Genomic DNA, 18,446 nt, shown 5'->3' on the forward strand with positions numbered 1-18,446 from the left:
TTCTGCCGTCGATCCTTCACTGAACCCGTAAACCATGTTCATGCACCACTTTGGTAAGTTTGTAACCTGTATAGTGGGTTATAAATGATGATCCACGCCTGTGAAGCCGCGAAGGAAATTATATCTTATTTTGTAAATTGGAGGGGCAACGGCCTTGCCGCAGTGGATACACCGGTTCCCGTGAGATCACCGAAGTTAAGCGCTGTTGGGCGTGGCCGGCACTTGGGTGGGTGACCATCCAGCCGCCATGCGCTGTTGCCATTTTTGGGGTGCACTCAGCCTCGTGATGCCAATTGAGGAGCTACTCGACCGCATAGTAGCGGCTTCGGTCAAGAATACCATCATAACGACCGGGAGAGCGGTGTGCTGACCCCACGCCCCTCCTATCTGCATCCTCCCCTGAGGATAACACGGCTGCTGGATGGTCCCGGTAGGCCACTCGTGGCCTGAAGACGGAGTTGAAATTGAAGGGATAGGAAGGTAGGGGAAGGAACTAATGGCATCAGCTGCATGAGGACTGTGTGCAGAATCAGCGGTGATGAGTGAAAATGTGTGCCGGACCGGGACTCAGACCCGGGATTTCCTACTTAATAGGCAGCGCGTTGAACACAGCGCCACCCACACACAGTGTTTATCGCAAATTCGCGGACGCTCCCCGGCTGACTCACATTTGCACCTAGCGTCACCTGTTCGTCCATGTCCTCCAAGCTCCCTAGTTTTAGATTTCCGCTGGAGGTCGAACGTAAATGAGCGTCCGCACTGAAGGCTGTGGATTCATTGCGCTTCGGTGCGAATCGATTAAATGAACGCGGACACGACAGAAAGCACGGACATCACGTTGTCATATAAAGGAAATTATATCGTGGATTCGTCATCGCTAGTGATGAGATTAATTAAACAAAAATGCGTGGTGCGATCGATCACAAACGTATCCGCAACTCTGGCGCTCCTTCCTGGAATTTTACAAGTAAATCCGACCTTTCCTTCAAAACTGCTTGTCTCCTACATCGTTCAGCGACAGAGGTAGAAGCGGAAACAGGTGTTTCAGTTGTGGCGTGCTCAAATTATGTGGGGACAGGGGGAAAGGCTACAGACGAGTAACAGAGATGCTTCAGTTGAATTAAAGTCAGTATACTGCACTTGAGAAGGAGAGAAAGCCTGCAAAATGTGGCTAAATCCTTGAATCCACAATTATGGAGTATTTTTTGGCATAAGCAGGTCGTGCACGGAAGAAATGCACTTATATTACACAAGACTATAATGGTGAGCTTTGGTTCAAGCCTTCAGGGAAAATTACTCGATGTATTGAGAGTGAACCAATCAGAAGGAAATTACTGAGCAGCTAATGAGCCATGAGAGTAACAGTGACTACACTTCGTTCACCATAATAATACATCTACATCTACATCTACATCCATACTCCGCAAGCCACCTCACGGTGTGTGGCGGAGGGTACCTTGAGTACCTCTATCGGTTCTCCCTTCTATTCCAGTCTCGTATTGTTCGTGGAAAGAAGGATTGTCGGTATGCCTCTGTGTGGGCTATAATCTCTCTGATTTTATCCTCATGGTCTCTTCGCGAGATATACGTAGGGGGGAGCAATATACTGATTGACTCTTCGGTGAAGGTATGTTCTCGAAACTTCAACAAAAGCCCGTACCGAGCTACTGAGCGTCTCTCCCGCAGAGTCTTCCCCTGGAGTTTATCTATCATCTCCGTAACACTTTCGCGATTACTAAATGATCCTGTAACGAAGCGCGCTGCTCTCCGTTGGATCTTCTCTCTCTCTTCTATCAACCCTATCTGGTATGGATCCCACACTGCTGAGTAGTATTCAAGCAGCGGGCGAATAAGCATACTGTAACCTACTTCTTTTGTTTTCGGATTGCATTTCCTTAGGATTCTTCCAATGACTCTCAGTCTGGCATCTGCTAAACCTGATGTAAGCAAACACAAGCGCAATGATTGGTCCCATAGTGCTCAGAGCCATTTGAAACATTTGAACCACCCTTGGAAATAGATCCAACTTGTGTATTAGATATATTGTTACTATGACATTGTAAATGAAACTTTAAGTCATTCTCATGTATTAACAGTCATCACCGTTTTTATTAATCATACTTTGGCTACGTAATTTTTATTTACAAAATAGCGTACCGTCACAGTCTCCGTAAACACTATTTGTACTCTGATTGTCTCGCTGTTAATACGTTCCGTGAAGATGGATGACACTGCTACCTGCTTCGTAGTGAAACATGTGCGCGGAACGCAGTTAATGGCGAGAAACAAGTTCTTAATATTTTTCACAAGCGTACAAGAAAAAATGAGCTCTGACGTTTTTCGGGAAAGACTAAGTATTAAACACTAACTGATAATCAAGATAAATGCATGGCTCAATCGCCAGCATTGTAGATCGATACGCGTCTTTGCTTTGAAGCGACAGTTCGAATCTCGTTGTGGTCTATAATTTTTTTCGGTTTGAATATCTATATCATTTAAATATGGAATTCGTCAAATATGTTTTAATTAACTCATACTTAAGCATTGTTTTTCAAGAAAAATGCACGTCTTCTACTTTCTAATTACATGTCAGACCCAAAAATCTAGTTTTCATTGCAAACATAAATTCTTAAATATGGATATTTTATAAGAGATTGCTGAAGTTAAGAAAACATTACACAATCAAATTTGTTTGGAGAAAAATGAAAAATCAAATACTCTTTATTTGAATACGCCCATTGTTTTGTAGGACAGGTGTGGTCTTACAGGATCCAAAGTGATAAACGTCGTAGAGACAAAGAAAACAATGATTTTCACGACGTCGAGGACGCTTTACGTATATCGCATTTTTGTTGTTATCACCGTACCACTCCCAACTGAATGAAATAGAACTGATCTGGCGTCACGTTAAGTGATTTGTCGCGAGAAATAATCAGACATTTTAGCTACCAGACGTACTGGAACTCATGCATTGAGATTTGTGACACGTCACTGCCGAACGTTGGCGAAATGCAGAACAAATCGTCATAAAAGAGGAGGAGGAAATCTGGATTTTTTGGTGGCTTGGGATTCTGTTGCCGATCGCCTCGTTCTCAACGTAGCACTAATGAAATGTATTCCCTGGAGACCGGTATGGAAGGAGTTCAGAGACTACCAGACGACTGACTGTAATAACTTCAGTGGCTTCAATACTTAACTACATGAGAAATAAGCAGTGCGCTTTTACTCCACGCACAGCTCATGCAGAAAAATTACCCTTGTTTTTAATTACAATACTATGTTAGCTAAAATCAAGAGCATGTTATGTTTTCCGTCAGATCACCTAAGAAGCGTACCGCTTGGTTTTGCCATACACAGTTTCCTTATGTTTAAAAATTAAATTACGTTCTCTGCTCGTCTCTTTTCACGTCTTTACTACAACTGTTCACATTACTGCAGTTTAGTTGGACCCTTGCCTGGCCAGCGGCGTCCAAATTAAATGCGCCGGTAAGCTGTTGCCCGTATTATCGCTGAGTCGATGTACGGGTAACGCACAGCATAAAACGTATCCTCGTTATCGACTGTACTCACCGCAGCTTGGCTTCCACGCCACGTGAAACTAAATCCAATGAGTTCCAACAAATACAGAAGAATACGTAGTGCAATGTTTACACGAGGTTTGTTCTTATGATGAACGGAGTATGGGCACGAAGGCGTAGGTGCGTGAGCGAGTTGCTCACCACACTTGCACAGACGAGCAGTCGGTGGACTGCCTATAGAACCGTGAGTGAGAACATGTTTACGTGTTTACAACCACCACGTGCATTTTCGTAAGATGTTCCCGGACTCCTACCGCAAATTTCCTGTACATTTCTGAGTTCATGACTTTGATGTCCAGAGTATGATACAACTAGGCTGGCGGGTGCCTTGCACACCAACCTTCCAGATGTACAGAAACCAAGTGCACGTGACTAGAATGCTTCATAGTGGGCTCCGAGAGAGTGGTTCTTGTTATCATTGCGCCGGTGGCTACGCAATGCAGAGGCTAGTCCGGAAAGAAAGTGGTGGTACGCAGCCAGCCCGACCAGGGAGACATTGCCGACCCCTCGTGCGTGGCTTCAGGTGGAGGGGTGGGGCTTCGCGTCTCTGCATCGAGTTTGAACTCAGTGACTCATGACTTTCTTTTCAACTTTTTGCAGTTTTACTAAACCGATTTCCAGAAATCTAAAAATTATGCAGACCTCATCCTATGATCCTCTTCCACGCCGTAATATCCGGGATACTTACATTCAAGGGTAAAATTTGCCAATCGAATTTAGCAGCTCATTAATTACGCATATAGTAAACGCGTGACTGCAGTCTTTCGGTTCGTCATCACCTTTACAGTTTGAATCTGTGCTCGAATATTAAATTAATTAAATATTTTATATCCTTTTCTTTGTAAGGCCTAACGAAATGATCACTGGGACCTCTCAACGTGGATTCTTGTGTGTGCTAGAAAAGTCTCCAATTCAAAAGTTGTCCCACTTGATACAATGAGTGTTTCAGCGCACGAACGTCTTCGAGAAGTATGACCATCTGTAAAAATGCAATGCAATGCAACTAACCCTTCAGCATTTAGCGAGAATGAAGCGTTGAGGTAGGGGGGAAAAATCACGAGTCTCCATTTATTCGCAATAGAAACCTACGCCGTAAGAGCCGACATTAGTGAGATAGTTTATGTACAACTACAAAAGCAATCCATGGTTTTACGTCGTTAATCCTGATGTTGCGTTGTGCCATCGTGTTTGCGCGGCAAGGGCGCTGTGTATCGTGGTGAGAGCAGTAGCGACATCATAGATGGCAATCCGTCCGTCGGATGGAGGCGTTAGGCGCTGCCAGTCTCTCCCGAGAGGGCGTTGTTGTACGATAGGAGCAGACTACGAACCGGCGCCTGGTAACTCCACAGACTGTCATTTATTCACAACAGAAACATACGCTGTATGAGCATAAACCAGTGAAGTAGTTCCAGTCAGCCATAACAACACTTCACCACTCAAACAACCTCCACAGTCATTCATTCGACACAGTCTGACACATTACTGTGAGGAAAGAGAAAGGGCCGTGGCTCAGTGCGTCCGTATTCCGCTCGAATTTCCATAAAAATGGAACTGAATGTTTTGTTTCGACTGTCAGGCATTGTTAGCTCATAAGGTTATAATGTCTTGATTCCACACCGCAGGTTGGTTGGTTGGGGGAAAAGACCAAACAGCGAGGTCATCGGTCTCATCGGATTAGGTAATGACGGGGATGGAAGTCGGCCGTGCCCTTTCAAAGGAACTCTCCCGGCATTTGCCTGGAGCGATTTAGGGAAATCACGGAAGACCTAAATCAGAAAGGCCGGACGCAGGATTGAACCGTCGTCCTCCCGAATGCGAGTCCAGTGTACTAACTCGGTCCACACCGCAGGCTCTACGGATATCTCACATGTTTCTGTAATTATGCTCTCTCTCTCACACACACACCCCTGCTTCTGTCTTTGTTGCATCGTTTTGAAGTAACACAAATTCATAACATCCACTGACAGGATAAGCTGCGTTCAGTATCTCCCCATACATAGAGCATTAACACGATATCCGTCCTTGTCGTTGTGTGAGTAAAACTATTCGTATTCGTGTGTGCATATTCATGTTCCAAGCAAATGAGCAAAGGGAATGCGCGACTACCCATCAGTTAATATCAACAGAACTGGAATTCCTGAAATACCAGTTTTGAGTAAAACGGACTGCACTCTTCTGTTAAGTTAGTGACGAACATTAGTAAAATGCTGTTGTCGGAAAGCTAACGACCTAACGATGAGGTGAGGAGAGCACATTACTTAACTCTGGCAGTCGCTGCAATGGTGTACCGGTGGTTAACACTGCATGCTGCGGATTTCTGAGTGGATTACGTACATTCAGGCGGACGTAGCTTCTCGTAAGGTCATTAACAGCTGACCATCAATCAGGATTCACACGTCTGTAGGAAGTCAGTCACGCAATTGAAATCTAGAGTTCTAATTATCAAAACTCATACCTTTCGTGTTACGGCGAAACTCTTAGCGCCTACCTGAAAACAGTTGCCTGGAAGGAGCCATGAAGGTATGAAGAAGGTTTTACATTTCCATATTTAATAAGCGTGATGTTAAATGAGGTTCAGAATTACGGGGTTGTCAGAGCTTGCTTTTCTTAGATCAAAGTTAGATGTAAGCAAGTTATTAAAATAAACGCATAATCACGTTTTATAATGAACAGTTGTTAAAAGTCCGTCAACTATGTTCCTTTACTTTTCGTCTGAGGCCTTAACTTTCCGCCAACAAACAAGCAGTCAGATGAACATTACACTTGCAAAGCAGTCCTCGTGTCGTCCTTCAGCGAGCAAATAAACCCTTCAGAAAACTCATTTGCCGTAGACATTTTCCCCAGAAGAACATGAAAGGACCAGTTTCTGGATTAATAGGATATCAGCGTGTAAAAAGTAGGCAATAAATCACAGACGGTTACTTGCGGGAAACTGCACATTCGATGTGGAACATTCATGATTTGAGAGCGGTGTGGCAGAATGTTCGCACGACAGCCACATGTATCCTGCTTGTGGCGTGTCATGTTGTTGATCATTCCAAGGAAGAAGTAGTGCTAACACATGATCAAGTGAAGTAACGAGCGATTTATACTACACAACTCAATCTCCATCCACATCGGTCAAAGCAATCTCTTGGAGAACTGTGTTCTTTCTAGCCATTTCTTTGAAGCTGAGATGGAAATACTTGTTCATCGACTAAAGAAAAAACTCCCAGTCCGTTTTGTCCATACCTTGGTAGTGGGCACACGTTGAATTCAGGACCAGCCAACACATAAATACTTCAGTTAAATACGTGAACAGTGTGTTTATATGCTGCATCTTAGGATCTACAATGTGCACGCTAGACCCAGTCCCTACTAATGAATTATTTGGTGTGGGCTGAGAATTTTCCTTCGATGAACACTTCATTCCACCGTATGTTACATACAGAGAAGGTCCTTTATTTTCATGGAATATTGCTGACTTCCTGCATACTAAGCTCATATTTTTTCATTTCTCAGCTTTTTACCACTTTCTGCAAGATTCTTTTTCGTTAATATTGCCCTATCACTTACTGGTAGAAAATTTGAAATTAAGGTATAAATAACATAATATGGCCATCCGAACATTTAAATGCCGGCCGCTGTGGCCGAGCGGTTCTAGGCGCTTCAGCCCGGAACCGCGCTGCTCCTCCGGTCGCAGGTTCGAATCCTACCTCGGGCATGGATGTGTGTGATGTCCTTAGGTTAGTTAGGTTTAAGTAGTTCTATGTCTAAGGGACTTATGACCTCAGATTTCAAGTTCCATAGTGCTTAGAGCCATTTGAACCATTTGAACATTTAAATCAATTTCAATTGCAGAGTCTAAAGCTTTCTGTGTCAGTTTACTTGCGGTTCATGGAGAATCGCAGACAAAAGTTGAAAAGCTTCTTCGCCCGATTCTTGAGTATTGTTCATCTATCTGGGATCCCTACCACGTAGGACTGATAGAGGAGATAGAGAAGACCCAACGAAGAAAGGCTCGTTTCGTCACGGGATCGCTTAGCTGGCGAGAGAGCGTTACGGAGATGTTAAACAAATTCGACTGGCAGACGTTACAAGAGAGGCGTTGTGCATCACGGAGAGATTTACTTTAGAAATTTCGGGGCAGCACTTTGCAGGAGAAGTCGGACAACATATTACTTTCCCCCACATACATCTCGCGTATTGACCACGAGGAGAAAATTCTATAAATTAGGGCCAATACACTGGCTTACCGACAATCATTCTTCCAACTCACTATTCGCGAGTGCAACAGGGTTGGAGGTATCAGATAGTGGTACCGAAAGTACCCTTCGCCACACACCATTAGGTGGCTTACGGCGTATGATGTAGATAGGCAAGCAGACGAACTGCTACAATTCACCATGTGTTCATTTACATGAACCAAGAACGATTCTGTGCGCTATTGAATGCACTAAATCTCCTCAGCTTCATATGTAGACGTCGCCACTTGCGTGACTCGAACCAGATTGTGCAAAGGAAAATCCCATTAAACGTATGTGACTTATACAGTAAATATGAATTAATGTTGCGGCGAGACAAACAAGTAATTTCCACAAGAAACCACGTGACATTTTCCTGAATACTACCACGGTGACTATGTGAAACAGACTACTTTTTACTTTGTGCCGATGAGGTAATACGAGAGCGTGCTGAAGAGTAATTCCTCGTAAAGTTTTATTCTGTTCTCAACATTAGTTGACGTATTACGCTTCATGCAAATTACTCGATCGTCTTTCCCGCTTCCCTGACGCAAGATAAGACCCTCTATCGCTAGATGCCTCCGAACTCTAGTGTGTGACATGTTGGTATGTAATGTAACCGCACTGAAGCGCCAATGAAACTGGTATAGGTATGCGTGTTCAAATATAGACATATGTAAACAGCCAGGATACGGCACTAATGTCGGCAACGCCTACATCAGACAACAAGTGTCTCGCGCAGTTGTTAGATCGCTTACTGCCGTTATAATGACAGGTTAGCAGGATAGAAGTGAGTGAGCCTTCCCTGGCGTACGGGACTACAAGCCCCACCGACACACCCTCACCCGCCCATGTTAGGCAAAATTCTTCTGCCTGACTCATGCAGCACTATCACCGTCAGAGGGTGAATTGCAGTGACGGAGTCACCGCCCTGTGGAAATTCACTGCCTCACCAACACAGTTAGACCGCAATAGACCGGTGATGCTGTATTGTAACATATCACCCCCGACTACAAGTCCAAAAAAAAAAAAAAAAAAGATATAAGTGAGTTTGAACGTGGTGTTAAAGTCGGCGCACGAGGGATTCAGCATCTCCCGAGGTAGCGATGAAGTGGAGACTTTTCCCGTTCGACCATTTGACGACTGTACCGTGAATATCATAAATCCAGTAAAACATCAAATCTCCGACATCGCTGCGGCCGGAAAAAGATCTTGCAAGAACAGGACCAACTACGACTGAAGAACACCTTCAACGTGACAGAAATGCAACCCTTCCGCAAATTGTTGCAGATTTCAGAGATGGGTCATCAACAAATGTCACCGAGCTAACTATTCAACGAAACATCATCGATATGGGCTTTCGGAGCCAAAGGCCCACTCGTGTGCCCTTGATGACTGCACCACACAAAGCTTTACACCTCGCCTGGACCCGTCAAAACCAACATTGTACTGTTGATGACTGGAAACGTGTTGCCTGGTCGGACGAGTTTAGTTTCAAATTGTATCGAGTGGATGGACGTCTAACGGTATGGAGACAATGTCATGAATCCATGGACCCTGCCTGTGAGCGGCTGACTGTTCGAGCTGGTGGAGGCTCTATAGTGGTGTGGGGCGTGCGCAGTTGGAGTGATATGGAACCCCAGATACGACTGTAACAGGTTACACGTACGTAAGCATCCTGTCCGATCACCTGCATCCATTAATGTCCACTGTGCATTCCGACGGACTTGGGCAATTTTAGCAGGACAATGAGACAACCCACACGTCCAGAATTGCTACAGCGTGGCTCCGGGAACACTCTTCTGAGTTTAAGCACTATCGTTGGCCGCCAAACCCCCCAGACATAAACATTATTGAGCATCACTGGGATGTCTTGCAATGTGCTGTTCAGAAGATCTTTCCACCCCCTCATGTCCTACAGATTTATGGATAGCACTGCAGGATTTACGGTGTCAGTTCCCTCCCGCACTACTTCAGACATTAGTCGAGTCCATGCACGTCGTGTTGCGTCACTCTTGATTGCTCGCGGGGGCCCTACACGACGTTACTCGGGTGTTCCAGTTTCTTTGGCTCTTCAGTGTATGTCGGCGCGTGAGCAACAACCCGCTCATTTAGATTTTATAATCGCAGAGGAGTTCGTCCACACGTGGAGCATTCTCTCCTTCAGCATGACAAATGCCAGACTGCACACGTGTGACATCTGCAACCATCCGACGCCTTAGTTTCACTGTCACCGATCATCCTCCATACAGTTCAGACTAAGGACCGTTTAGCCCGCGCGGTTGGCCGTGCGGTCTAACGCACGGCTTTCCGGGCGGGGAGGAGCACAAATCCGAGGTCCGGTGAACCGGGCAGTCTGTGGATGGTTTTTAGGCGGTTTTCCATCTGCCTCGGCGAGTGCGGGCTGGTTCCCCTTATTCCGCCTTAGTTACACTATGTCGGCGATTGCTGCGCAAACAAGTTCTGCGCGTACGCGTACACCACCATTACTCCACCACGCAAACATAGGGGTTACACTCGTCTGGTGTGAGACGTTGCCTGGGGGGTCCACCGGGGGCCGAACCGCACAATAACCCTGGGTTCGGTGTGGGGCGGCGGAATGGTGGAGTGGACTGCGGCAGTCATCGTGGGATTGTGGACCACTGCGGCTGCGGCGGGGACGGCACCTCTCCGTCGTTTCTAGGTCCCCGGTTAACATAACTTAAATAACGTCTTCGGGAATTTCACTTTTGTTAGTGATGAAACGGTGCAAGCAGAACTGAGGTTGTGGCTCCGTCAACAGAGTCGAACGTTCTGTAGTGACGGTAGCAACAAACTGATCTCTCGTTGGGAGAAATGTGTTCGTCGCCAGAGTGACAATGTTCAGAAAATCATACGCAGACATGAAGGATAAAGGTGTAGAATGTTAATGAAGTTTGTTCTAAAAGTTTTCGTGCAAAAGAATTCTGAGGCATCACGCCGGCCGCAGTGGCAGAGCGGTACTAGGCGCTTCAGTCTGGAACCACGCGCCAGCTAGGTCGCAGGTTCGAATCCTGCCTCGGGTATGGCTGTGTGTGACGTCCTTAGGTTAGTTAGGTTTAAGTAGTTCTAAGTTCTAGGGGACTGATGATCTCAGATGTTAAGTCCCATAGTGCTCAGAGCCATTTGAACCATTTGAGGCATCACTTTTGAGCAGCCCTCGTAGTATCCAAGCACATGTCCGTAATGGAAGGAGCTGCACTGTTATTAGAGAGTAGGAAACAAACGTGTTGATGGCAGAGGCCTCCAGCTGTCAGCGAGGGAGACGGCCTTCGGAACGAGGCTCGGTGAATCATCCTGGATGTGGCTCTTCCTGCGGCGGCGCGTTCCCACGTGATACGCCGGCAAGGACGGACGCCGTCACGGGCATCGAACGCCTGACGGCACCGCTCGCAGGAATGCCCAGCCTACCCGACGTTCTCGCCGTAACTCGGAGCGCAGTGGCAGCACGCAGTTCTTCGCTACCTAAGCAGAAACCATGTACGGTGCAAGTCAATTGCCTGTCGCTCGTTTGTTCGGATATGGGCACTGTAACCCTGTGGAGTACACTATACAAGGCATACTCGTTTCCTTCTCCTATTGCGTTGATTAAAGCGTCTATCTGTCTAGCTCTGATTACTGTGACCGACTTTTCTGTCCATTGTTACGACCGCATGGTAAATAACTGCGTTGGAAGGTCGGAAGAAAGGGTGACCTTGTGTCGGTACACAGCCCACACGTTTTGAATAACACGGGGTCACCTCTTCATTGGCCTCATCGTCGTGCGACGTCAACTTCCAACCTTTCTCTCATTCTTCCTTTGATTCGGGACGACTCTGTTTCAAGAGATCAACATAAATTCAGCTCCGTCTTCACCATTCCTACGAAGGTCATTACCAACCTCTCACTTCACGCAAGCGCCTTGACAATAAATGAGTTACACTTTTTTTTAACTACTTCAGCATTTCTTGGAACGTTTCTTGCGTGCAGAGTTGCTTTTCTGTTCCGCGTAGTTCGATGAGGAAATATTTCCAACTGAAATGTGACCCCAACAACTGAATATCTGACGTCAAGAATGTGTTGTAGCACTTAACAATGCAAGCTGACGAACGAATACGGAATAGGAAACACTTAGGCTCAACGCTTCTCCAACTGTGGTCTCATACCTTCGGCAGATTGGGAACTTTTAAGTGAAAATGCCGCCTTATATAATTCTGATGCGGTAACTCAAGATGTTTCTTACCTCATTTTAAACTCTTGGCCTTGGTAGATAACTACCTGATTGGTAGTAGCTGTTCATATAAGCCTCCTACACTCCAAATCAGTGAATTAATTTTCACTCACGCTCACACACACAGACACACACACACACACACACACACACACAAACACACACACACACACACACACAAATATACGTCGCCTCGGCAGTTTCAAGAAAGGTCGTGCTGAAATCGTACGAAAAAGAAGGAGTACTTCATTGCAGACAGGGAGCTGCGTTACATTACCGGACGATGGTTGTCGTGGAGTCAGCCTTCAGCGTGTTTTTCTTTCTGAGGCTGATATTCCTCAATGAGAAACTAGACGACGCAAATTAATACCAGTTTTAATTGGAAGGCACGTACGTTACAAAAAATTGACGAAGTGTGAGTAGAACTCATGCATTGAGGGTTCCATGAAAACCCAACTATTCATCCATACCGAGGATCGAGGATCTCGGCGATTTTCGCCTGTTATCGATATCGATATTGGCAAGATATCGGTCCCTGGTGTTCAAAGACCATATCAAAATGTCTACAATAGTTCCTGAGATCAGTACGCACATTTATAAATTAGCGAGCAGAGGACTTCAGTTTATACATGTAGGGACAGGAGTTTTAATGAAATATTTTTATTTACTTACTAAAGACATGAATTGAAGTTGCATTTTATGTTTCCAACCAGTAATAATTTTTTATCATGCTTTTGACGGATGTTGAATACAATGTAAGCTCTAATTGTAGAAAGATATTTTTTATGTAATACAATTAGTTTTTTTTTCTTTACATGCGCTGAGAAACCTTGTTTCTCGCCAAATTTCATGATTCTAGCTTAAAGGAAACTACCCTATTGATTTTTATGAGTGAGTTTGCGCGCGCCAAAATGTGTGAGGTAAATCACCGCATTTTTTCATTGCAGTAATTTAGAAGCTTACGTTTTTTACATCACCAATAAACCGGAGATCTTAGTATGAGAGACAAATTTCAACTAGGTAAGTCTACCCGTTCCTGAGAAAAAGAGTTCTTAAGAGTCGGACAGACAGACTGACGGACATCGAAGCAATTCTATAAGGGTTTCGTTCTTACCGATTTAGGTACTGAACTATAAAAAAGAATTATTTGTCAGAGATCTTATCTAGAACAATGTGGATCTTCAACGATATACCCGAAACGCAAAAGGGCGACAAACTGAGATACAGGAGTTTCTAAATACTGTAAGAAGAAGGTAAAACTCAAACGAAATTTCTAACTTCCACAGTTTAAACGGAAAAAAGCCACACACACGTAGTGTTCCTACAGAATTTCACTGTTTCTTACCTATGCTCTCCTCTTTGCTGAAAACTCCAGTGTAGACTAAATTTAAAAAATAAAGCGAATTTCGCCCTGTCTCACGCGACCTTTAGAATTAAGTACGGGGTAACTCTGTATCGCTGTCTTCGTTAGACCTGTCGTCAGGGAGTTCGTTATAATAACTCACTGAGTCAGTGCAATATTTCAGACGGAATCCACCAGCTTTCATAAATTTGTGTGCAACTATGGAGGCGGCCTCAAGGCACCAGTTCACCATTCCGCACAGCACGCAGGTGAGAGGAACAGCCGGGAAAGTCCTTATAGGGAGCAAGGTTACTTGTCACCTCTGGACGCGATCCTGTCGACGCATTCCCCACTGGAAGTCGTTAAGTCTGCTCGTGGTGACATTCTAACCAATGCAGACAAAGTGCGAAAACTTTTACTGCCTTGTGTGTTTGCAGTGCGCCACACAGCATTAAGAACCTACAGACTAAGTGAGCCATTAAAACCACCGAGCGAAATGGCGCAGTGGTAAGAACGTGGACTCGTACGGCTCTAGGCGAATGCTGAAATGGTTCCTGTTTAAGGGCACGGTTGACTCTCTTCTCCAGTTAGTAGTTGTGTTCCATCTCTAATGACCTCACCGTTGATGGGACGTTAAACGCTAACTTTCCTTCTCTCCTTTCAGAAGCTTACGCATTACCATCGTCAGCTCACTTTAACAGAGAAAGGGAGCCCTCAGAGCGATGGCAAAGACGCTCTAGTGGTAAAAAGTCATTTTGAGACCTGACAGCGGCAATACTGGAAGAACCGAATGTTCTGCTTCAGGTTTAAGTCATAGACGAATTGGAAACCAATCTCGGTACAGTGACGGTCTCAGACGCATAGCTAAAACACTCCACACGATGGTGTGGTTAGATACTTCAGAGATGGAAGGAAAAATTCATTCCTCGTGGAACAGCTACTTCCTTGTTCCTGGTCATATCTTCTTTGACAGAACGTTGAACGCAATAAAAAAATAAAAACAAAACAAAAGCAGATATTATGATTACGTGAAGCTAATCAACGCTTATATAACTTCCTCAGGCGTGTAGAATACGTCGAAATTGCACCGAGATTGTGATGAAGAGGGTTATGAAAGTCTCTTCTGCACTTTCACTGTACACTGGGGTGACTTGTCATGAGATACCTCCTAATATCACGTCGGGCGTCCTTTTTCCCGGTGTAGTGCAGCATCTTGACGTAGCATGAACTCAACCATTCGCTGGAAGTCCTCTGCGGAAATACTGTGGTCATGATTTCTCTACAGCCGCCCATAACTGGGAAGGTGTTGCCCCTCTATAGCCGTCCATAATTGTGAAAGCGTTACCGGTACAGGATTTCCTGCACGAACTGACCTGTCTCTTATGTCCCATAAATGTTCGACGGGATTCATGTCTGGCGATCTGGGTGGCCAAATCATTTGCTCGAATTATCCCGGTGACATGAAACATTATCGTCCATAAAAATTCCATCGTTGTTCGGGGACATGAAGTACATGAATGGCTGCAGATGGTCTCCAAGTAGCCGAACATAACCGTTTCCAGTCAATGACCGGTTCAGCTGGACCAGAGTACCTAGTCCAGTCCATGTAAACACAGCCCACACCATTATGGAGACACCGTCAGCTTGCACAAGTGCCTCTTTACCAACTTGAGTCCATGGCTTCTTAGGCGCCTCCATCACAGTTGAACCCTACCATTACCTCTTTTCAACTGAAACAGGGGTTCATCTGACCAGGCCACGGTTTTCCCGTCGTCTAGCATCCAACCGATACGGTCACGAGACCAGGCGAAGTCATGCTGTTAGCGAAGGCACTCGCGTCGGTCGTCTGCTGCCATAGACTATTAACGCCAGACTTCACCGCGCTGTCCTAACGGATACGTTTGTCTTATGTTCCACACTGATTTCTGCGCTAATTCATGCAGTGTTGCTTGTCTGTTAGCACTGACAACTCTACGTAAACGCCGCTGTTCTCGGTCTTTAAGTGAAGACCGCCCACCGCTGCGTTGTCCATGCTGAGAGATAATGTCTGAAATTTGATATGCTTGGCACACTCTTATGTTGTGGATCTGGGAATACTGAATTGCGTAATGATTTCCGAAAACATTTTCACATGAATCAACTGAGTACAAACGACAGCTCCCCCAATGCGCTGCCCTTTTAGACCTAGTGTAACCGATAATACTGGCAGTGTATATTACGTTTGTCAAACTTTGTTTTATTCTTTTAAAAATCCCTGCAGGAATATGAAGGGCATTTCCATTTTATCAGTGCTAATTTGCACATGAAAAAAATAACTGAATAAGAGAAGAAATCATTCACAAATTATTGCAGATGGCATGCGTGATGCAGATGTTGCACTCTCGGAGCAACACTTGAACTGCCTTGGAAAAAATTTAAAGAAATGAAACGTGTAGATTTAGACATTGTTATAGGACGCCTGAAAAGGAGAAAGAGGAAGATCGTTATGTATAACCACAACAGAAATTTCGATACTAACGTTTATGTTGCCTCATTAAACCATAGGATACCAAAGTTATTCCGTTCCTTGCAATGCACTTGTAACTATTGGACACAATAGTTTAGTAGAGGGATGGATACTAAGTGCATGACTTCGCAAAAAAACACTGCGCTACAAACAGTTCTAAATTTGTTCATTTCCGCGCGGATGTCTGATACTCATGTGTTTAGAAAACCCCAGTTTTAAACGTGTTGCTAGGAACAGATCTGCCAGTGTCTGGCCGGGTTTTTAGGTAAGAGTCGATCAGCGAGAGTCGATCAACCAGCGCTACCGCCTTGCCACTGTCGCTGCTGCCGTCGGGGAATTCCCGCAACACTGGCTGCATTCCAGCGCCTGCGCTCACCAGCTTCCTATTTTTCCTGTCTGGCTATTACTGCAAAGCGGAATGCGCAAATCATTTCTCTCTGTTCTCTTGCCTTCCGTCACAGAGATCGTCGAATCTCAGAACGGTAGACTTATTTCTCAGTTGCAGTCGTTGCTGAGAGTGGAGGATTAATAAACTGCTATATGTTTTCGCTACATTTTCACGATGTGCACTAATAGCAGAATTGCACAATTAAACTACAACACACAAGCCATTATGCTTTTTTCCTTTATTTAATTTTTTGTGAGTCATTTGACTTGTTTGGTGTCACTGTTCACTTCCTCCTGTACTCCGCTAATCAGTTCCTATACACGTATTTACTACACTGAACATTCTTCATAATTTATTTTGTGTATCCTAGTCCTTCATTACCCGCAGATTATCCACAGCGTCTTCCATTTGCACATTAACAACTTGTGAATAACTTAGCAGATTTCGCATCATATATCCTCGCCCAATCGTCGCAGGAACTTCGTCAGTGTATTTAATATTTAACATCTTTCTACAGCACCTCATATAAAATAGATGGTTTGTTAGAAATATTTAAATTTCATTTGTTGAAGGAAACTTTCTTTCCATGCAATAATCTGATTTTTCTCTGCCCCGGACATGTTGTGTAATCTTGTTCCTTCGGCAAAACACTTCTTTAACTTCTTCTCATTATACAGTTTGGACATTTAGCAAATCGCTTTTCCGCTTTCCACACGTCGTCTTCTTTTTATATCTATATCGTTTATCCGCAGTGTAAATTCTTCGTTAGGTAGGCTGTCAGTTATGGCTTACAATTCTAAGTGTTCCTTTCTTTTCTTCAAAAAGCCTTTGTCGTCTGTAACTTGAAATTGGTGTTTTCCTTCCGCTTGTGTTCCTTTTTTCCGCTTACTTTCACAAATTTTTCGGCATCTAAATTGAGAAAAAATACAACGTTGCATGAATGCCTTACACTCTTCTTAACAGGAATATTTTTGGGATAATAGAGAGGGGTCTAAAAGATATATCCACTGTTTAAAAGTCCATAACTGGCAAACAAATAGACAGAGTTGTCTCATCTTTGGTAGTGTAATAGTTTGTAGTTCCGACAATCGCCACACAAGCGTTGTATTGCGTTGTTTTGTTTTGTCAGATGACAGTCGCCAGATAGTGTCTTGTTCTTAGTTGCACCTACTTACTCGAGTAAACATGGCTGGCGCAAGGCTTATATTCGAAACAGAGCCACCGACCCGTTTAACGATTCGTCGCATTCGAGACAAATTTGAAGCCGAAGGCTGTGCTAAAGATGTAAACAAACAACGATCTGGGCGACCTGTAACAAGTCCAGCTAACTCCCGTCGTGTATTACAACAATTTAGTCGCTCACCACAGAAGTCTGTGAGACATTGTTCCCGTGAATCTGGAGTGAGTCGCTCAAGTGTTCGGCGAATTTTGAAGACAGCGAAGTGGAAGTGCTACATCCCACGATTGCTACACGCAATGAACGAGGACGACCCAGATCGTAGAATGGAGTACTGCGAGTGGTTTACTAACATGGTGTGCAACGATGAAGAGTTTGTAGAGATGATTGTGTGGTCTCAGGAGGCACAGTTCAAACTCAATGGTACAGTAAATCGCCACAATTGCATCTACAGAGCCGCCGAAAATCCGAACGTCCACGTAGCCAAAGCCGTGAATTTGCCAGGAGTAAATGTGTGGTGCGAGTTGTCTTACCGGGGCTTGATTGGACCATTCTTGTTTGACGGCACAGTTACCGGTGAGTTGTACCTTGAGAAGCTTCAAACATCCATTTTAACTGCCATCCGAGACTTGTATGGAGACGGAAGAGTTTACTTTCAACAAGATGGTGCCCCAGCCCACTACCAAAATCGTGTTAGGGCGTATCTCGACGAAAATCTACCAGGAATATGGGTAGGCCGTAGAGGTGCTGTGGAGTTTCCACCACGTTCCCCAGGCCTAACTCCTCTAGACTTTTACCTGTGTGGAACACTGAAGGACGTCGTTTATCGACAAAAGCCACGCACATTGGATGAACTTCGAGAATCCATCGTACATTCATGTGTAAATATCCAACTGAACACGTTGCAATCAGTAGTTCGTGCTGCAGTTAATGGTGACCATTTCGAACACCTGCAGTGATATCTTTAAGTTAGACTTTAAGCTACACTTTCACCAAAAATGAGA

General features: G+C 44.7%; 1 long non-coding RNA gene and 1 pseudogene across 1 annotated transcript in view; both read left to right on the plus strand.

Annotated features, from left to right (window-relative positions):
- Positions 1-18,446, plus strand: part of LOC124615247 — an 811,296-nt gene that overhangs the window by 61,310 nt on the left and 731,540 nt on the right. The window lies entirely within an intron of this gene.
- LOC124552536 lies at positions 145-261 on the plus strand (annotated as a pseudogene).

The sequence above is a fragment of the Schistocerca americana genome, chromosome 1 (genome assembly GCF_021461395.2).
Source record: "Schistocerca americana isolate TAMUIC-IGC-003095 chromosome 1, iqSchAmer2.1, whole genome shotgun sequence".
In the NCBI taxonomy this organism is placed as follows: domain Eukaryota; kingdom Metazoa; phylum Arthropoda; class Insecta; order Orthoptera; family Acrididae; genus Schistocerca; species Schistocerca americana.